At 37.9% G+C, this 22,657-nt stretch overlaps 1 long non-coding RNA gene across 3 annotated transcripts in view; it reads left to right on the top strand.

Moving 5' to 3' along the window:
* Window positions 1-22,657, top strand: part of LOC106022511 — a 90,922-nt gene that overhangs the window by 20,364 nt on the left and 47,901 nt on the right. For 2 of the 3 annotated variants that reach the window (XR_005876807.1, XR_005876806.1), the window contains exon 5: window positions 14,222-22,657. This exon is cut by the window's right edge and continues 36,266 nt beyond it. This is a non-coding gene — a long non-coding RNA (uncharacterized LOC106022511). The remainder of the gene's footprint in view (window positions 1-14,221) is intronic. The other variant, XR_005876808.1, reaches the window with a different exon arrangement.

Below are 22,657 nucleotides of genomic sequence, written 5' to 3'. Positions count from 1 at the left end.
ACCAGTGATGTTTTGCTAGCAGAGGGTAACAGGTTACTTGGAATCTGAACTGCTTTGGGTTTTGGATTAAATTGCAAAGTTGGCCGAGATTTCAGACCCCCAGGGTCTTGAGGGCTGAAGACACAATTGAAAGCATATTAGATGCTGGCTGCATCTATACAATACCAACCAATGAGTTAAAAGGGGGGAGAATTCACTAAAATCTGTTTATTTAGTGTCATGAACACAAAAACATAAGTTTGACTTTAGCCTTGTTCTTTTTTATTTAGTTTTATTTTAATGAACACAGACTAGAATATTTTGAAAATGGAAATAGCCTGTATTCTACTAAGCATTATACTGCTTAAAATTCCACTGTATTCTCCCTCACAGCCCTCCCCCAACCACTTTAGGTAGGGACTGCACTATCTTAAGAATGCAAGGACAGGGTCACATGGAGTTCTTTCCAATGCTGTGGTTCTAGTCTCCCAACTCTTCCCCCACCACACCCTAATGCACCAATGTACCTGTAATTGTAGGATTATCCCTTTCCCCTATTGTTTATTGAGGTCTTGAGAAGTTTTTGGTTTCCAAGAGTTCCCATTCCAATATTTATGTGTTATCCAGGCCTTTATCACTGTCTCCTCTAGCTCCTAGTTGAAAAGTCCTGGACCATATTCTCCAAGGTACTTCTCACTCACCATGGAAGGTTTGCTTGGTAAAAATTCTTAGGGAAAAATCTGCTATGAACTTTATTAGTGTATAAACTTGTGTCTGGCCAGAAAACTTAAGAGTTTTGAGATATTCTTGCTTTGAACATGATCACCTGGGCTTTACAATAGACTTGGTGTTTTGTGGCCTACTTATGTTTCCCAGGACTTCCAGGCCCCTAAGAAACATGGTCAGAGGGACCTGTGACCAAGGGCTGTCAATGTTGGTGGGGGTTTGGAGTCGGGTAGATGATAACTTCAGGAGTGTAATCCCACTAATGTGTTTCACAATTCAGGACTCCAGAAGTGCCTTGAACTACTTGACTGGCAGATATCCCTTGTAGTGACCTCAAGTTGCTATGACAGAAGACCCAAAGTTAAAGTCTACATGTGCCTGAAACACACTCCTAGCCAGTGGAGGACAGGGATTAATGCTTTGGTCTGTGGAGTAAGTAGTTTAAGTCTGTAGTTGGGAAGTAAGCCGTGGTGCTGAGTATAAATCTGTGGCCAATACAACTCCCAAGAAACTGTCTTCTTCCTCCAAGTGTCTATTTGCTAGGAGCAAAGGTAAGAAAAGCAGAAGATATCAACTTAGGCCTTAGAACTTTTCAGGTTGTTCTATTCCAGTTAAATCATTTTAGGCTTTGCTGTGTTGCTCCTAGTTGTTCCTTCCCATGGGCTATCTGAGATGAGGGCTTGTCCTTCATTTTCCAAAAACAGTTGATGGAGGGAAGGTGAGGGAAATTTTCTGCTGCCATGGAAGGCCAGTGCTGGCCCAAGGCCAACTTTCCTGAGTTTCTCCCAGGCAGATTCCACAATAGATGGGGGTAGGAGGAGGCACAATTGGCCCAGACTGTTTTTATTTGGTCTGCAGTGTGGGAGATCAGACGTTCTGAAGAGAATTGAAAACACTTCTTTCTTTGGATTCCTGGGGCTGTGTAGGGGGAGCTCAGGCCCCACTTGGCACACAGTTGATTACAATGCTTTAAAAAAAGCTCCAATATTGTTGCCCAAGGCTGAATGGAAAGTTTTCCTTCCAGTCAGAGCTGACTCCTAAACCCCACACCTTCTTAAGCCTTTGACTAGCAGACACCTGCCACCAAGGAGACCAGAAAACAATAAAGCTGTGAGGGGCTGCTCACAGCACTGATGGAGGCTGGATGGGAGAACAATAGTCTACCCCCTCTGCTAGATCCCTAAGGACCCCAAACTCAGAACTTGCATGCCAAATTAAAGAACAACAACAACTAAAAAGCAACTCTCTTTGAATCTGCTGAGTTTTTCTATTTCTGACTCATTTATATTTGCTGAACTTATCAAGACTATGTTTTCATTAAATGGCACTGTGTTCAAGCATTAACCTCAGCTGACGTTTCATCTGAGGCAAGAATGCCAACCATCTCACATTTTATCATAGCCTTTTATTCAAAATGTTCTCAAGAGAAGAGACCAGAGACAGGAAGATTGCTATATTACTGATGACTTCAGGCGGGTTTGTGGTTGACAAGACAGTATTGGAAGAAACTTATGATTAATGCAAAGGAAAAAAATAACAATGACTCACAGAGGACTCTGCACTTACTAGATCCCTCAAATTAACTCGCAAACAAATGACCTCTGGAGCTAAGCCACTCTTCATCAGCGTAAAGAATTTTGTGGAAATATTAATGGTTATTTATTTATAACCCCATGTACTTGCAAAACATATTTTGGATCGCTGAGCATAAGGGTTTTGATCCAATGCGAGGTCATTGTTAAATGGCCCCTTCTGCAACTGGCCCTGTTGAGCTATTTACCCAGAGCAAAGCATATTGGCCCAGTTGTCTTGGTGATAGACAGCTTGGCAACAAGAGCTGTCTGCACAGCTCTGAGGTGGGGTTGAACTGTCTGTAATGTCTCCATTCAAGTTTGGCTAATTGAAATCAGGAAGAAAAATTAACGTAGAAAGAAGGCGAAAAAAATGACACCTCCAGTCGGGTTTTTGTATGCCTGTCAATGTGCTATATTTTACAAAAAAATGGTTTAGAGAATTCCTATTCTGTTATTTTTTACTGTGTTATTGTTATACACTAGATGGCATGTTAGCTTCCAAGACAGGGCTAGCAGTTGTGGCACCGTGCCAGTTTCCCAAGGACCCCAAGTCAAGTTGAGTTAAGCCACTAGCCATACTTCATTAGCATAACATTTGAGGCAAAGAGCAAGTATGGAACCTGTTTCTGGAAGGTGATGCTGCTAATAACTAGCTAAGAATGCTGTATGCTTAGACAAGAAAGGAAACAACGTGCTCAGGACCAAAAGAAACTAAGACAGGAGCCCTCAACTTCAAGCCTATGAACCTCCAGAAATTACAGACAAAAGTTGTGTACATTCATATTCATTTTTCTTTGAGTACTTGGTTCTAATCAGACTCTCTGAGGAAATGGACCACTTCTATAGGTATTCATGTTCACAGGCTTTACCCCTGTTTAGTTTTTGCAGCAACTGGGAGACAGGGGAATGGTTAGAACCTTTAGACCCACTATCTAGACTTGCTATAGTTTGAGAAATAGATCACTTGGCATATTATCTTTCAGATAAAATGAAAACAAAAATGTCATTTTTCTTACCTATTGTAGTATGTAGCATAGAATAAAGTTTAGACAAATGTAAACATGTATACAGGTTTAAAATTTCTATTTTTGTATCTTTATTCAGTTCTTTTTTATTTTTATCTCTCACTTCCATGGGGTATCAAAATGTTTCCTCATGGCTCCATTTCATAAAATTGGTGCATCTCTTGGCAGCTATTGGTCATATTGGCACCTCATTTGATGACACAGTTTTCCTTACTCTGGTAAGGCTCTCAGTTACCACTAACTAACCAGATTCTTTTATTCTGGACCCTCATGTTTTCCAGGGAGGCTGGGGTTATGACTCAGTGACAGAGTTGTTGTCTACTGTGGGCAAGTCTCTGGACTCCTTGACCAGGACTGAAAAATCTGAAGAAGGACATTTTAAAATATCTGTTACAATGAATAAGCCAACAAGGAAGCACACTTGTTTTGAAACTAATTCTATATGTCATAACATCCCTACCTAATTTCAGTGCTAGTTAGCGTAGAGGTTTACTTTTTCCTGTGTTGCTTTCTTTGATTATGATTTTATTGTTTGGAGTGTGCATGTGTGCTTGTGTGTGCATGCACATGTGTGTGAGTGGTGTGGATCGAAGTCATCAGGTGACTTCTTCAACCCCTTATATTTTTTGGTGTGTGATGTGTATGTATGACTGCATGTCTGTGGATGTGGTTGTGCATGTGCCATGCCACATATATGGAGGTCAGAGGACACCCATGTATGTCATTCCATGCCTTCTGCTTTAAGACAAGGTCTCTGTTGTTCCCTACTGTGTATGTCCAGTTTGTTGGCCCGGCAGCAGCCAAGGATTCCCATTTATCCACCTCTTTTTTTTCCTGGCAGCAGTGCTGTGATTACAGGTGCTCACACACGTCCAGGTTTATGTAGGTTCTAGATATTTGAACTCAGTTCTTCATGCTTGTGTGTCAAGCACATTATCCACTGAGCTATCTACCTATCCCCCACCTCCATCTTCCTTTTTGAGATAATGTTTCTCACTGACCCTGGATCCCACAAATTCAGTTAGAAGTCCCAGGGACATGTTTATCTCTGCCTCCTCAGAGCTGGGATAACAGGTACATGGCCAGGCCCAGTTTTTTATATTGATGTTCAAGATCTGAACTCAGGTCCTCATGCTTGCATAGCAAGCACTTTACTGAGCAATGTCTCCAGCCTCTCTCCTGATTTCTTGATTTTGAAAACATCAAGCGTATTACCTTTATAGTTAGAAAAACAAAATGGAATATATATACGTTATATAGATATATTATCCCACCTTCCCCCTTCTCTTTCTCTCCATACCTCTCTGCTGCAGATCAAATCCAGGGCTCTGCAAATGCAAGTACTGTATCACTGAAGAACATGCATCTACAAGTTGACTTCTAGGATATATCAATCATACTTTTGAAAGTTACAAGTTAAAGAAATGTTATAATGCATGAAATAGCAGTTAGAAATCCAATTGAAGATTTCTTGTACACTTTGAGTCCTTAGACAAGAGAACACAGTGTTGGTCAAACATCATTTGTCTTTGGTATCACTGAATTTTAGAGGAGAAAATCAGATTGTTTGAAGTATATAGATCCAGATACATGTAAACTCGCAGGGAATGAGAATATAATTTACTGAGTAGGATTGTTGGACGTTAGAAATGACTAAAGGAGGCCAGGCCACCATTCTTTGTAAATGGAAAGTATAAATATGCCAACTCTACTCTGCACCCTGCTCTTCACCTTCTGGTAAAGGCTAGCATTAGGACAAGTCTCAGGAAAGGGATAAGGACATCTGTTTTACACATTACTTGGTCATTTATAACACTGACGAAAACATGATGGTTTATTTATCTTAAGCCACATCAAAATGGTTGGGTAAAAGTAGCCAGGTCAGAAAGTTCCTGGCACAAAATGGGAGTATAAAATTGGAGCTGATGTGTAAGTGCTGCTTTTTAAGGGGGCTTTCTAAAATACCGTAAGTCAAAATTAACTGCTGTCCTTATACTGTCATAGGCCTCCTTCTGTATTTCATTCTGGCACTTATTTTATAGCCAACTAAACTACTTGAATGGAATGTTATGTTGGGAATTCGTTGAGAACATGAGACATGTCTTCATCATGTTTGCTGACGACTTAAGTGCCTTGTAGGAATTAATTCATTTATTTTCAAAATATATTATATACCAGACATTCTGATATTGGAGGCCTCCTGATGAAAATACACGAAAATACACAGTTTTTCCTGTCAATGAGCTTAATAAATATTTCATTATATAGTCTCCTTCTTCTATTATTTTGGTTTAGAATAGGAAAATAATGTGCAGGAAATGCCCATATTCTTTAGTCATCTTGAAGAACATGCCATTTTCTTCTTTTAATCATTCCAAAAGAACTCATGATAGAAACTTCCTCACAATTACTAAAGAACACTTTGGTGGTTATATAGGCTGAGAAATTAAGGTCTTAAGTGAGACATTTTATCATACAAACCTTAATTGGAACTGTAATGCATTGGGGATGGATTTGAGGTCAGAAGCAGAAAACAGGGCGTGCTAGAGAATTTACAGTGTTTCAGTGTATTTAACATGTGGCTCTGTGGTCCTCACATGGTAGACTGTGGTCCTCACATGGTAGACTAAAGGGGAAATGGAGGCGTAAGAACATTTGCATTAACATGGGTTTCCAACTTCATAATATCTTCTGTTATTAATTCAAAGGTAATCAGAGACTTCCTTGGTATGACATAGGCATATACTCATGAGGTATATTCTCTTTTGAAATGGAAGCCTACAGGATAATGGTTATGTACATTCTAAATTTAATATCTTAGTGTAGTTTTGCATATCTGCTATATACAGAATATCTGCATATGGTATATTTGTATATCTATGCAAAGAAATCACAGTGCTTGTGAGACCAAGACAAGAGGACTGGGCCACATCTCAAAAGCACCCACACAGGTGTGCATATATTTAGATATACACAGAAAAGAGTTTATTTTTACTTCATTTGTCAAAATCTTTCAAAATCTCTGTGCCCTTCTGGCCTAAGCATTTTTATTTATTCATCAAATTGAATGAATACAATCTATTAAATCTTGCCTGAATGAATGGATTGATTAATTTCATTGACAAAACTAAGTCAACATTATACTGAACCAATTAGTTGTGAGGCATAATCAAGCCATTATTAGACTGAATTATGTATTATGTAGTCATCAATCTGATAACAGAATGTTTTTTTAGACCAAAATGACCTAGACTTTTTACTTGAACATGAAAAGTAGACTTGGATATTTTTTTTATGAGTGGATCAATTCTTTGCTAGAGACAACTAACTTATTAAAATAGTTTATTTAATAGTCCATTTTGACTGTAAGCAAAATCTGAAAGCCCTTGTAGAACTGGACATTTTAAATCTACTTTGAGTATAGGAGTTTAAAAGGAATAATTTTGAATTAAAAGTCAGATTGAGAAGTTTGGAATTAAAAAAAATACCCCAAAGCCCCTACTAGTCCTCACTCTACCTACAGGCCCATGGATCTGGTGAATTAGAGGTTCACACTTCATTTTTCTTTTGGGAGAGTGCAGTTATCCAAAAGTAACAGCAACTCTTTGCTGGGCACTGGTTCATTCCTGGAACCAGATGAAAAAGTTAAAATTAGTTATTGGGAATTGTGTGTGACCTACAGAAGCAACCAAAATAGCTCATTTCAAAAGTAACATCAGAAATATATTTGTTGGGGGAGGGTAGAAAAAAGCACATATACTAAAAATACACTTAGACCTCACTGCAAATGTCATAAACTAGTCAGACTGCTGGAAACCAAAACAATGCTACTCTATCTGTTGTCAGGTAAGTGTCTCTCATAGAGATGAGACAATCTGAGCTGAGTTAACTAAATGACCTTTCATCTTCAGATAAGTATTTTTTGACATAAAGCTCTTTGATATAGTCCTGTCCTCTCCATGTTTAGGTCTATCCTTCCAGCAGTTAAAATGAGACTCAAATTTCTTTCATCCTCTAAGATCACCTTTAGCTCTTACCCTACACTAAAGATCCACCTTTCACATTGCCTTTTGTTTTGAGACAGACAAAAGTTTTCCATCTCTGTGAGTCTGTGGCTTTAAAATCAACAAAACCATGGATTCCCTGTGCATTGAGAATTCATGTGTAAAAATGTAAGCATATTTACTTTCTGAGTACCACTCCCCATCCATTATTTTACTTCAGTTCTGAGTCAAAATCTCTGATATCCTCTGAAGACGCTTGGGAAACTCATAGTCATAGCTAAAATGGCTTAGGGGTGGTCTGAGTTGCTTTTGTTTACAATTTGAAGACAACAAATGTGAAAAGTATGGAAAGTATGTGGCAGTCCCTTCTACCATCTTTCATTCTCTGGAGCTCTTGCTGAATCAAGGAGGTTTATACAATTGGTCTTCCCATCAAGCAGGAAAGTTCAGTAGGTAGGGATTTATTGGGAAACAGTTTTAAGGAATCCTTTATATCACATTTAGTGTGTGTGTGTGTGTGTGTGTGTGTGTGTGTGAAAGAGAGAGAGAGAGACAGACAGACAGACAGACAGAGACAAAGAGAGACTCCAAATTAATGAAAATATAGTTAACCTTGAAAACCAGATGACATACTTGAAGTGTTGGAATTCTCTGAAGAATTGGCCATATAGGTTACATTCTGAGCTAAGAATAGAATTTAGTGACAATTCTATCTCTGTGCAAGCTGTGGTTCAGCTCTTAGGGTCTGGGAGGGAATAAAGCATGCACAACTGATGTCTTGATGGATAACTTGACAGTCACTACCACAGTCAAGTATCAGATAACTGGAAGTATTAGCTGGCAATAAGTATCTATGGTGTGCTTGGGCAATGTTTTAAATATGTCATATGAATTTTCTCATTTAACCTTCAACAGAATATGAAAAAGCATAACTATTAACTCTATTTTGCAGATGAAGAAAGTGATTTTAAAAATCCCCAATCAGGTGACTGATCCAGGCTTCAAATCCAAGCAGTCTACCTCCGTACTCAGTCAACTCATGTTAATGGTCATTGCAACCCTAAGCCTGCATTTATAAAATTACTTTCTTTGCTAAATACAGTATTTGTACACGATACTTAGTTCAGGATGTCTAATAGCTTGGGAGTTATGTAATGCAGAAAATATAGGTGCTATTTTTCTAAGTTAGAAGACAGCTACACAGATAGGACTGGAAGCTGAGTTTAACTGACTCACAAAAATATATGTAATTATTTGACAATTCTTACAACATCTGTGAGGCAAGATTAAATGAAAGAGAATCCGAAGATAACTGAATATGTAACAATGTTCTACCAATGCCATTAGAAGATCTACTATGTATTTAGTAGGAACTGAGATACACTATTTTAGGCACTGGTAGCGTACAGACAAATGGGATGAAATCTTTACCATCAAGGAACTTGTAGTGCATATGGAGAGTAAACTGTGGTTACAGTAGTATGATCCCTACTATGATGAGAAATGAGGCATGCAGAGAGCACATTATAGATTGTCTTGGGTATTTTTATTAAAAGTTCATGTTTTTATCCTCAAGGCAATGTAGAGCCTAATGTACTAATCTTCCTAAATCTCCTGGAAATTTCATTCTAAGTAGAGAGAGCAGATTGGAGAAAAATTAGATAATATGCTTCCAACTTTGACCCTTTCCTGATTTTATTATATAATCTACAACACTCTTATTAATATCTAGATCTATTCAAAGATATCTGTGTGTCTATTGTCTTTGTTCTATTAATAAATGAAAGAACTACCATCAAAGACCTCATGGCTCAGCTGGGGAAGCATTCATTACAAACACACAGGTAGCAATACAGCCACCATTATGTTTTCCTTGTCCTATATACAGTCATAAAGAAACTAATGTTTCAAGCTTACCCTGTTGGAATGTAACCATTCCTTGAGAACATACACGTGTGCTTTATTTGCCTATCTTCGTAGAAGGAAGTGCAAATATACAGTTAGCTCAATCAGAAAGTTTTGTTGTTGTTATTCAGTATCTAGTGCGTGCATTGACAATGCCCCATAGTGGCAGCTCAGGGCTTAGTACTTAAACCTGTTCCCATGTCCTTCTTATTTCAGACAACCTTTTGACCCCTTGGTAAAATAACTATGTGAAATTGTGTTAAAATACTTTCATGGCTCATTCTTTTCTTCTTAACATAACATACAGAGTAGTTGGAAATAGTCAGTCACACACTGAATAAGACCCTATTTTAGATGCCTAGACCGGTGACCTTATTCCTCTGTCTTTGAAAGCCTTACTAGATAGGTTTCATGCTACATAAATTCAGAATCCTTAGGAGTTTTGAAGGTTGGTAAGAGTCAAGCTCATCTATTTTCTAATATCAAGTTGATATTCAATAGAGGTATTTCAGTTGGACACAGAGAGAACTGAACTCACAGTCTTAGACTTAGTAATAGCCCTTTGGGAAGGCTTTGGAGGACTCCTCAAAGAAATCTGCTCAAAGTCTGCCCTGGAAGCCTTTCAGTCGTGCTCGGTACTGGAAAAGGCAGCTGGTTATGAACAACTGCTTTCATTTTTCCCTGGTTCAAAGGCGTTCACCCCAGGCTTGCAGCTTGTGACTCCAACTTGCCTTTAATTTATAGCCAAATTGTGGTTGTTAACCCCGAGTAGGCTTTTCAAACTTTTAGATGCAAAGATTGTATCATATCCCAAGTTTCCATGCAAGAGGATAAAGATAGTTAAAATACATGGGGTGAACATTTATGGGGGTCAGTACTTTTAATTGAAAGAATTATTATTTTATAGCCCTTTGCTATCTGGGGAGCTTCGAGCTGTCAAATTGTAATTTGTCTTTTCTGAGTAGATGTATGGTAGGCAAAAAGTAGTTCCCATTTCTCATGTATAATTACAAAAGGGAGTTTAGTAGGTCTATCTGAGAAGGAGGGCAGAAAGATGGAGGTTGATAGAGAAAGCAATGAGGAAAGAGTTTTCTGTAACTCAATAGAAAGTAAAGGAAGTGAAACCAAAATAGAATTCTGAAGAAGTCTAACAGGAATGTTGAACTTAGATTATGCTAAGCAAATAACAAAATCTTGTTGCCATTTTACAAACTATTCCTAAATCCCATCTTGCTGTCTAAGCAAAAACTTGCTTCTGATAGTCATTCCAGTTCCAGGTGACTGACCCTAAACTCAGAGGGTGGGAAGGAAGGGAGATGAAGCAAGATGTTGGTTTTGAAAGCAGTTCAGGTCTGATTCAAATCTTCGTCTCTGCCCAGCTACCTAAAGCTGAAGATCCATTACATTGCACTTTATTTGATCCCTGTAGCTCTGAAACGGCAGGATGTCCTGAAGCTGGCTTGAGGGGAGACTCTCAGAGGCTGTACCAAAGGCATTTTTACCACCACAGCACAGTATTTGCTCTGTGTTGTAAATAGTATTTTAAAGTACCCAATGGAAACTACTAAGAATATTAAGTAAAAATATTGTAAGACTTGAATGATTTCCCAATTCAGAGAAATCCTTGATAGTTTTATTTGATTTGAAAGTACATGACCCAATTTTATTCATGGTGTTTTAATTTACTGTAGTCATTTCATATATTTTAGAGTACTCACAAGATAGCTATTTTATAATAGTAGAGAATCTATGACAACTAGAGTTTTGTCTAGAGGATTCTATAGGATCAACATTCCTTGGTACAGGGAGCAATAACTTATTTTAAAATAGGAAGCCTGTAGGGTCTGACATTTCAGCTCAGAAAACCTCAGAACATTGGGAAGCTGAAGTCAAATTTCAAAGGAAGGATATGTGTTGGGGAATTTTGCTGGGAAGCAAACATCCTGTTGTTTAGTGAGTATTTAAGTGTATGCTTGTTTGTGTATCTACTCTATATGGCTGTAAAGCATGCTCTTAAGACATTTAGATTAGATCATAGGATCCTTAAATAGTTGAATATCAAGTCTGTCTACCTTCTTACAGTTGAATTACAACTATAACGTCTTGTCCTGTAGTGATCTACCTCCAGGGACACAATTACAGGTCATTCCATTTTTGAACCTTTTTTTTTGAGAAAGTATGGTGTTGATTAAATAATGTGGTCTTTCAAAGTTAGATAGAGAAAAATGTGTTTCCAAGATCCACACCTTACTAGATTATATTATAAAAGATGCTTTTGTTCTTTGGACATCAGTTAGCAAATTTCCTCACACATTGCCTTTATCTGGGACAGAATGACTCGAGATCTTATAAGAAAATTTATTTTAACTCATGTTATTTTATACTTGAAGAGACAGTATCTTGAATGCTTCTTGGGTTTGTACTTACTTGGATTAAAAAATATAAAGCAGGTTGGCAGAATATTGCTGTAGGTATTTCGCTACAGACTATATTCTCCTCCTAATAAAGAACAATCAAGATCAATCTAAGTTTAAATTTCATACTTAATGTGCTATAGGCAAATAATGAATATTTTGAATTGCATAGTACATATAATGCTCCAAATAAAATCCTGGACTTAAAATGAAGACCTAGTACTGAGCACTGGCAAAGAAACACTGCTTAGCTACTAAGTACTATGTGAAAAAACTTTAGTTAGTATCTTCCAAGCTGAGTGTACTCCCTCTATAACCATACCTAATCAGGTCTATATTTTGTCAATGTCTTCTAAGATCTCATCACAAAGATGTCCCAGTGATGTCTGTTTTTAACAGTAGAGTGTTTTCTTATACTGTTTCTGCAGTTTTGTTCGTGCTATGCCCAAAACTTGGAATGCCATTTAATTTTCCTCTCATTCAGTGTAAATCCTATCCATTCTTCAGGGTAATATTCAGTTTCAGCTCCCATCATGAAGCCTTTTTTGGTCATTCCAAAACACGATGCTCTTTCCAAACACATGGAATCCATAACATGCATAATAACATTTACCCCACTCATTATGAAAATCCTTTTAAAGAAATTTCCCATGTGTTGAATACCTACTACGTGCCAAATTCTATAGGGCACACAAAAATTTGAATGAAGTCTTGAAATGTATACATGGACAGAGATGATTATTTGGGCTTAAAACAAAGCCATGGTAATGAATCTAACTGGCTTCTACCAATAGGTACATGTTTATGTGAGGTGTAGACGGTTTTGATTTATTTATTATCCTTATACATTAAAAAACAAAAGATTTTCATTGCTATTCTCATTTTCTTCTAATAGATGAATAGCAACTTTGTATTTTGTGATTATCTTATAGATAGGCAAGATGAATGATAGCAGTTTTATAAGGAATGAGAAGAATAATTTGGGAATATTGTTATAAGATATTTGTAATGTTTATGAAGTGGTGCAGTGTTTATTGAAAATGGAGTTTGATCAGTTAGGAATTTATGCTAAAACATCAGTGCCAAACACTAAATGTAAGGCTGGGATGTAGCTAATACAATACCCTGGGTTATATCTCTAACAGTAACGAAAAAGGAAAATGTATAGCTTACATACTAAGAAAGGAAACAAAATGGAATCATATACTATGATTAACAAAAGGTAGAAATAGAGTAGAAGGAAAGTGAGATCAAGAACAAGCAAACAAATGGAATAGAGAAATAGTAAGAAATGTAGACACTAATCCAACTTCATCAGTGGTGACTTCAACAACAATCGGTTTAAGTACTCCCGATTAAAAGTTAGCTGTGGCTGGAGAGAGCATATGCTGCTCTTGGAGGGAGGACCGAAGTTCAATTCTTAGCACACCTATCAGGCAGCTCGCAGCTGCTTGGAACTTCAACACCAGGAGTATTCAATCCCTTTGGATTCCATAGGCACTTGCACTCACTTGAACATATCCACACATTATATATACTTAAAAACAATAAAGTAAATCATTAAAAATCAGGGATTGCCATTTTGGTCAAAAGTAGACAATTCTGATACTACATTTCAAGATTTTCCTTAAGTCTATTAGTTCTTGAGAGATTCAGAAGGCAGAAAATCTGTAAAAATATAGTCAAACTGAACAGGACCACCAACCAACTTGGCTTAGCTGGCATTTGTATTTCAACAACAGAGTATATTTCCCTTCACTCATATCATGTATGTAGATGTTATAATGACTATTACTTTATATAATTAATATACACTTAATAGAAAGTTCAGACAAAAATATGAAAGAAAAAGTCATAAATTACTGAAATCTGAAATTAAAGAGGAGGCAAAGCCATATAAACCTTGTGGAAAACAAGGAAATGTTATGATAACAAATTTGATAACCTGTATTAAGTGGACCATTCCTCAAAAGACAATCTAGCAAACCATTTAATATCTAGCCTAACTAAATATATAATTCAAAAAAGACCACCTGTCAAAACTCAAAAAGAACTGATTCTTTGAATTATCTACTAAGAAAATTAGTTCAATAATTAACTTCTTAAAAGTATTAGACCAAGGTGGATTCATGAGTGAATTTTACCAGAATTCCCTGAGACAAACCTACATCAATTCTCTATAGCCTTCCTAAGAAAGAAAACAAAAGCAGAAGGGGCACAGTATAACAGAAAGACAACATAGTGTAACAGAGCGAATGCAGGGTCTAACCTTGACCTCAGTTACTTACCAATATGTGCAAAACACTAAACCTCTTTGACAATACTGTTATGGATTGGATTGTGTCCTCCAAATTCATAGCTTGATACCCTAGCTCTAATGTGACTGTATTTGGAAATAGGGGTTTTAGGTAGGTAATTAAGGTTAAATGAGATCATATTAGTGGGACCTTAATTTAGTAGAATTGCTATCTTTATAAGAAGAGAAGAGACATCAGCTCTCTCTCTCCCCCATTCCTCCCCTTCTTCTTCCCTTTGCCCCTCCCTCTCCCTCTCCCTCTTTCTCCCCCCTTTCTTCTTTCTCTGCATGAATACAGAGGAAAGGCCATTTGAGGACACAGTGAGAAGATGATGATTATCTACAAGCCAGGAAAAGAAGCCTCTTCAGGAACCAATCCTGACACAGAGTTTGACTTTTCAGCCTCTACAACTGTGAGACAATGAGCGTGTTGTTTACAGCACGCAGTCTGTGATATCTTGTTATGACAGACCAAGGAGTCTAATCTAACTATTCCTTAATATTGGGAACATTACTTAGAAGCAAATGATCTATGAAAATGGTAAAGTCATCTGTGTTTGCTATTCTTATTCCCCCTTTTACACCATTGAGCATTCAAAACGGTGATAGACAACTTACACTATATGCCTGGGACTCATTTCTCTTTAGCTTTTAGCATTTGATTTCTAACATCATGGTTAAGGTCTGAAAAATCCTGTCTTGATAATACACTATAGAGAGTTACAGACATAGAGAAAGGCTACACTCCCAAATTGCAGTCCCAAGAGGATTCTAAGCTTGGGTAGTGCTGATGGAGCACTCCCACCTGTGGTGCACCATTGGTTTAAAGACTTTATTTTTACTATTCTTTATATTGCAGTTTGGAACTGAGTTGTAGAACAGAGTATATCTCATTATTCTCTCCATTTGGTCTTTCTTCCCTCGCTAATTCCAAAGTATGCAAGCTATATGCTTTCTAGTTTTTTTTTCCTTTACAGACATTATCTAGGCACCAAAAACAGCGATGGAAAGAGACAGATTAAATCCAAAGCACTAGTTTCCATTACCTTAAGCTGCCTCAATGATTTTTCTGATGGGGTGAAATTTCTTGTACTTGGTCTTAGGCCCAAGATATATGCAATGCTTCAATGAAATTGCTTGCGACACATTGAAGTAAGTGCCTGGGAACTATGAGTTCGTCAAGTATTAAAAGAAAAAAGACTCAAAACTTCTTGTACAGGCAGTGGACTGAAAAATGGATAGCTTTCAAAGTTTTACTTGCTATAGATATCTACCCTCATATTGAGAGTGTTCTGTTCTGTGAAAAACACAAAGATACATATTCATAGGCCATGTCAGAAAGCATGTATTCCACAAGCTTTGTGTCAAACCCTCCACATTTTGGTGCCGGCCTCCCTCTCCAGTCTAATCTCCTGTTACAGCCCCTACTTCAGTTTAGTTACTTATTTATTACTTTACAGTTCAGTTGTTGGCCACATAGTAGGCCTTGTGTGTCCTTCCAGGCACCCAGGAGCTCCTAGCCTCAGAGGAGAACCTTTTAAAGTATCTCATGTGGTTAACAGCATTGTAGAAGCTTGGTTCGCATTGTCACACATGATGGGATTCCATTTATGACAGCCTAATAGAAGGAATAAGGACCAGGGATCAGGCTTCTGCAACACACAGTACTATGTTAGAGCTCTCTTGTGTGGAGTTTGAGTAATTCACTTCTTGCAACATATATAATATGTTGTTTTAGCTTCTCCATAGGGAAGAGTTTATCAAACTCAAAGAATAAGATACAATCAGCACTGAATTTTCTCTCAGCAGTGAATCTTTCTCCCTGAGCAAGATGTTTGGTTCTTATAACAATGTTCAGAAAGTTATGGAAAGTGCTGATAGTCCAGCACACATGTATGCAAAGGTCTTACCTTTAATCATCTGGGAATAGCAGGTTCCCAAGTTCTACTTGTTTCCCTTGATGTCCCAGTTGACAGGTAGATACTTGGTGTAATGGAGATGTGAATACTCTAGATGAGAAAAGAGAAAGGTGTGCTGAGGGCTGCTGAATATCAAAGGGACTTGAGATGATGGCTATTTTGGCTTTGGCACTGTGCCCTGTTGGTAGTGCACTCCATTCCTCCAGAGATGTCCAAAGCGAGGTCAGGGATGAGATGTAAAGATTAAGGGGAAGAAAGGCTGCTCCCCAAATGGAGGCTTGGTGTTTGAAAAAGAATGTTATAAGGCCAAGATAAGATACCCAGACTCTAGTCCTAAATCTGCCCTTGACTTATGGTCTGACCTTGGGCAAGCCATTTCTTAGTTTTGGATCTCAGTTTCTTTGTATATTAAAAAAATTGTTTGGAAGCCAGGTATGGTTGTGGGGTGTGTATACCTTGAATTCCAGCATTCAGGAGGCAAAGAGAGGTGGATCTCTGAGTTGAGGCTAGTCTATGTAGTGAATTTCAGGCCAGTCAGGGATACATAGTGAGACCCTATCTCAAAAAAAAAAAAAACAAGAGTGGTTTGAGACTGGGGATGTTGCTCAGTTGGTAGTTTCCCAGCAACACAAAGTATTATGGTGCATGCCTATCTGTAATCCTAGATTTGGGGTAGTATAGGTAAGCGAATCTGACATTCAAGGTAACCATCAGCTACATTGTCAGTTTGGGGACAGCCTGAGATATATGAGACTATCTTAGAAACAAAAAAGTTCAGTTTATCTATGGGGTGTCTTTTCACACTGACCTTAAGTATTTTTGGTCCCTTGACTTCTCTAGAAAAGGAGCAAATGCCAAGACTGTTAAGTATAGACTGGAAGTTATAAAATATGAAAAGAATAAAAGAAAGAAATTTAAAGCACACAACTGCAGAGTATGTCATGTTATTAGTATTCTACTCTGTGTATTTCCTACAATAATATTTTGTCCTATAGTTCCTGGGGAACAACTGAAATATCTTGGGACATGCAATTTTCATTGTTTCAGTTGTAGCTCCTAAATTGCCTCATTGAACCAGAAAATACTTCAGCAAGTTTTTCAACAGGAACCAGTGTCAAATTTTTGTTTCAGAAAATATGGTCACCACAACTCTGTAGCACTCACCTTATGTTCCTTAGGGTGTTCTCATACATATTAAGTTTTCCAACTATGTAAGTAATGGCCAGGGAAATAGAAACTGATTAATATAATCTGTTGGGATCACTTATTACTCACACATGACATGTGTTTGGAAATATAGTAATTCTTCAAGACAGATATTACATGTATTGTGATACCAGTTGAGAGACCAGTTAGGTTCTCCTACAGTAACATTCTGTTGCTAGAGGGCAAAAGAAACTGGGCAGCGGGAGAAATTAGCAGTTAGAAGCAGGAAGGCAGAAGTTTCAAATATACGCTGTTTACAGCCTCTGCTGATAGTGACTGGGAACCAGCAGTTTTGGATTTAGGTAAAGGAACATGTAAGCTATGCCTGCCTGGATGTCTGTCTCCAGCTCTCACCTCTCTCTTGGGTCAGAGAAGAATTTTAAAATGCTTGTTCTAGTTCTCAGTCTGACACCCGAACTGTATTTCTCTTCTCCCCAAGACCTGTTCTTTTCCCTAATTCACTGTTCTTGTTACTGGTGCTACTTTCATCTTACCAATCACTAAAAATGATAAATATGGCATTTACATTTTTTCATTACCTTGGTAAATCTAGTCATTTGCTAAGTTGTGGTACTATTGCTTCACGATTTCATCTCACAAAAGGCAACCTCTTTCATATTTCATTTTCTCATCTCATATGTGTGAGTAATTCTTACCTGGTTCATTTTCTCTAAACCTTATCCACCCCATTCAATCAAAATACAAACACACACATAACTGTTAGCATTTTTCCTTCTAGTTGTTAGGCTAAGTATATGGAGAGGTGATCTACAGTGCTACATACACATTTTGCATTGAAGAAAGGGAAGAAGGGATTATTTTCTCAAGAATATTTTGAGGCAATTTCAGAAGTCCATAGTGGCATAAGGAAATACTTGCTCCTAGTTAAGAATTATATTTTATCTTGAAACACTTTCACTGTATGCTTTTCCTCTAAACTTGATGTTCAAGCCAGCCTGACACTTGTAGTTCTCCCTGACCACAACAGGTTGGTATTTTTCATTTCCTTCTGTGTACGCTTAGAACTGCTGAATGTGTTCTTGTTGCTTTTTACCCCGAAGCCTCATCTGATCTTTCCCACAGATGTTGGGGATTCAGGGATTTCCCCATAGGTTTGAGTGTCTCCTCCCTCATTACTGGCCTTGGCCTCTTCCCATAGCCATGTTTCCATCACTCACATGGACTTGGCCACGTGGCAGCTTTGCTGATGGGCTCTTCAGCCATCTTCCACAAACCCAGGCCAAGAGGTGACATTCAATCTGTCCTCAGTGTATACCTCCATTCTGCCAAAGCTGTAAAACTGTCTGGGATTATAGTCCCATCCAGTTATGTGCATGAGAAGGCACTTTCCAAAGACATTGATCAATTCCCTAATGACCTCATGGCACAGCAGGTAGAGCTCCTGTGGTTTGCAGCAAGAAAGCCAGACTGTAGCAACAAGTCCTTCAGACTCTGCGCTCTGAAACTCTCTCGAGTCATACGGCTTGAGAAGACCACTGGGTATTTTGGAACTTGTCCCAAACACAATTAAATATCCAGGCAAAAGGGAAAAGAACTGTTGGAATACAAATGGCCTAGCTCAATGGGGGTTGGGAGTGACCCATCCAACTGGTGATCCCATCCCAGCCACCACAGATCTACCATCTCTTCACTGGGCCTGCTGAAGTCAGCCTTGTCTGCATCCAGGGGCAGCTCTAGTGGGCTTGCCCAGTATCCCAGGCATGTGCAACACTTCCACCTAACTCAAACCACATGCAGAGGATCATGTCATACTTGGCGCATAACCAATCGAGAAAGGCATCAGAGGGTGTCCAGACCTCAGCTTGTTTGAACAAATGTTCAAAAAACATTTCTGAAGGGATATTCCAGAAAAACATACTCACTCAAGGTCTTAAAACAGATGTCCAGGCTCTAGGATTGGGTTGCTTTGCAGCTACTATTATCAACTACAATAAAGCAGGACCAGATCATTTTAGGCTTGAACTAGGGTGTATGTTTAGCTTTCTTTTGCATGTTTATTGTTGGCCATGAGAGGATGTGTCAGAGGGCAGAACATAATGCCGAGAAGCAGCAAGCTATTGTGATTCACTCTCTGGCACCCGAGTCAAGCAGGCAAAGGCTTTGACCCCTGACTAGCTTGGTGTGTTAACCTATCGTAGTCTTGCTTTGTTTAGCTACAAAGCTAATGGCAACATTGCTGACTTATTACTTTTGTCAAGAGGACTAAAAATATATTACATATATAGTGTATAACATGGATTAAGCACCCAGCCAGTACAGCACTGTTATTAACACTATCACCAACAGAGCCTGAATATTTAGTTTAGCTGCTACTTTTATACTATTAACACTACTGCTGCTGCTCTCTCTAGGACAGCTCCCCAAATTACTTGGGGAGCTGAAGAGGGCCTCAGCTTTGTTCTTTAGTCTATGGAGAAGGTAAGCATACCAAGGAAGAATACTGACAGACTTCTAGCTTAAAAAGAAGAGAAAGAGAGCAGGGCAGAGCTCTTGTAGTTTATTTTCCTTATCTCAGACCAAAGCCCTTCCATCCTTCATTAGTTTGCTATGTAACCTAGCTCCAACCACTTTAGATAATTGTGTTTCACTACTTAGCCTTGAAAATGAAACCCTGTGGCACTTGTTTGCAGACAAGCTGACCTGTATCAGAGGCCTAGTCTTTGAATGGAATATACATGAGCAACTGGCTCAAAAGAGGCAAGGCACTAACTTCTTTTAATGACTCTAAGCTACCCAGCTCACAATCCAGATGTATGTTACAGCCATCACCATAATCTTTGTTAGCTCCTGGCAAACAATGACATCCTGGTCTTACTGCTGGAAGGAAAACTTTCTATACAGCTATTATTTGTATTTCACTCTTTCATTAATACTTGCTGTGCCATGATAGCTATTTTATTTTACTTTGTGTTGGGGATATGATCCCAGGGACATGTAAATGCTAGGCAAGTGCTCTATCACTAAGCTACACCCCAAGATGGATCCATAATAACTCTTTAAGGAAGTTCATCCATCTATTTATTCATCAACACCTCTCCCAACATCCATCCACCTGTCATTCAACAGGTATTTACTGAGCAATGATAACATCCAAAACATGGTTGTAGGTGCTAGAAATAAGGCAGGGAACTGCTGTTATGAAGTTTAGAATCTAGCTTCCTAGTCTCGCCAAATATGGCATACCATGCAAATTCACTGGAAAAACTTAAACTAGACTTTTGGAACCAATTTTAGTCAGCCCTTTTCAACTGGACATGTCTTTTAGGGTGCTTGGGTGGAGAGTGAGGAACTGTCTTGCATCCAGCCTGAGAAAAAGGTTCTGAGGATGGCCTGGGACAGGGCTTTAGTAACAATGTGGCTGCATTTTGATTTCTAAGATTAATCTGGTTGATACAAATTGTATACTTACTATGCTGAATGACTAAATTTTGAACTGTGAGAAGAAAACCATGTAATTTTGTTATTGTCTCACTCATAAACTGGCTCAGAAGGCAGCTCTCAAAGCAGCTTTTCAAAAATATTCTGAAAAATGGCAACATAAGAACATATTCGCAAGGGGCTGCTTCAGACAGTTCAGTACATATCTGAGTGTACAAACCTTGGTCTATTAAAAATATACATTGCCAGTAGCTCATTTATACAAAACAGTAAAAAGAAAGAATTGTAGATCCAAATTTTAATTCAATTATTGAAATATTTATGTATTATATATTTGGATATATTACTGCCATACAATTAATTCACTTTAAAATCATGAAAGAAATTTTTCTTTGCATTAGTTTTTTTCACCCAGTTCATCCTTAGTCTTCTGTATGTGAATCTTTGAAGTGAACACCACAGCTATTAAGTCATTGTCTGTTTTTCTATATCAAAGTGAATCTTCCCATTACGTGATATGCCTACAGAAATGCTACCTTCTGCTTTGAAGCCATTGTATGATAAAATTAACATGTAATTTTTTGCAGCAGAATGTTAAATCAGGAATTGTAAACAATTCCTAGGCAATGTGTATAATGTTGGTAAGTCATTCCTAGAAATTGTTCACAATGCCTGTAACATATATGCAGCTAGCAAGATACCTGAAATACATAGGAAGCCTTCAAGAAGCTAACTGCCATTCCTAGGACATCTGTGGATCATGAACTTTTTTGTAATCAATTCTACTTATTTATCTGTTAAAATAAATTACCTGAAATACATAGGAAGCCTTCAAGAAGCTAACTGCCATTCCTAGGACATCTGTGGATCATGAACTTTTTTGTAATCAATTCTATTTATTTATCTGTTAATTTATCTAGATGTTAATAATTCTGATAATAGTAGTACTACTTGATTTTCATAGCTCCCAAGGATTTCTGCAATTTTCCCAGTAATTTGGTGATACAGCAAGGTATTGGACATGCTTATTTTAAGAGGCATTAGAAAAAACAATAATTAGGAGTAAAGGCAATTATACTTGTCAGGTGAGCTAAGGCCCTGTCTAAACTTTCTTATTGCTTTACAGAGCTTTAGGCAAAGCTTCATTGCCTTTCTCCTAGCTCACTTCCAACCAGTTTTTGATATTCTAATTCTTTTGGGCTTTCCCAAGTCATGCCAAAAACTTAATTATTTTTATCAATCTTACTCTGTCATGAAAGTTTCTTGCCTTTTCCTGTTCAGTTATCTGCTAATGGAACTTGATATTCACATAATGTAGTTGCTTAATTTATGTACTCAATTCCTATTTGTATTTATTCATTTTCATTTAGTGGTTTGAAATGATCTACCTATTGGTTTATATCAGCATGGTGTGGGTTATATCTATGTAACTACTTTACATCGATTAGGTATGAAAGTAAAATGTTGAATGAGTTTTGGCCTTGAGTGTTATGATCATATCAAGTCACTGATTGGGATTCTTTGCATGTATACAGTAAAATGAATTTGCTTGACTTCTAATTGACTAGCAAAGATGGACTATCCTTGGAGCCCACTCAGATGAAGTCAGGGAATGAGATGGCTAGATCAAGGGATATCAAAAGATTGGGCAAAGACTTTTGATAATTGATCTCAGAATCTAGTACTGGTGTCAAGGAAATGACCAATGTTGTGGGATACAGCTGAGCAATATTTTAGAGTCATACAAATGGTCCTTTAATTTGCTTAGATGATGACTCTCACCCAAATCTAATCCCCACTGTATCCAGATATGACCCATCTCTCAAGGCCCACCTCAACCTAGTGTGTTAAAGTCTAACTCGTTGTATTGGTTCTCTCCTGTGTATCTTCTTTGAATGCCTCTAGACCTTTAAGGACATTTTGTCTCTCAAACTGAATTGCACTAATCTAATTATGTACTGTGTATATTTCATGGATGCCTTACACTTACGGTGACCGTATTTTCTAACCAAAAATTAGAACATATCATCTGAAAATTTAGGTGGGTATTTGAAATGAGCAGTCCTCTGGAAAACACATGTTTATGCCCTTCTGTGTCTCTCACCTATTAAACAGTCAGCATTAACTAAGATGTTAGGAAGACAAAGAAAGACAGAAGGTAACATCTACCAAGTGGCAAGTAAATGACACAGATATTTTTGGAGTATCTA

Source organism: Mesocricetus auratus, unplaced genomic scaffold (genome assembly GCF_017639785.1).
Source record: "Mesocricetus auratus isolate SY011 unplaced genomic scaffold, BCM_Maur_2.0 Super-Scaffold_100003, whole genome shotgun sequence".
Taxonomy (NCBI): Eukaryota; Metazoa; Chordata; class Mammalia; order Rodentia; family Cricetidae; genus Mesocricetus; species Mesocricetus auratus.
This window is presented reverse-complemented; position numbering and strand designations above follow the sequence as displayed.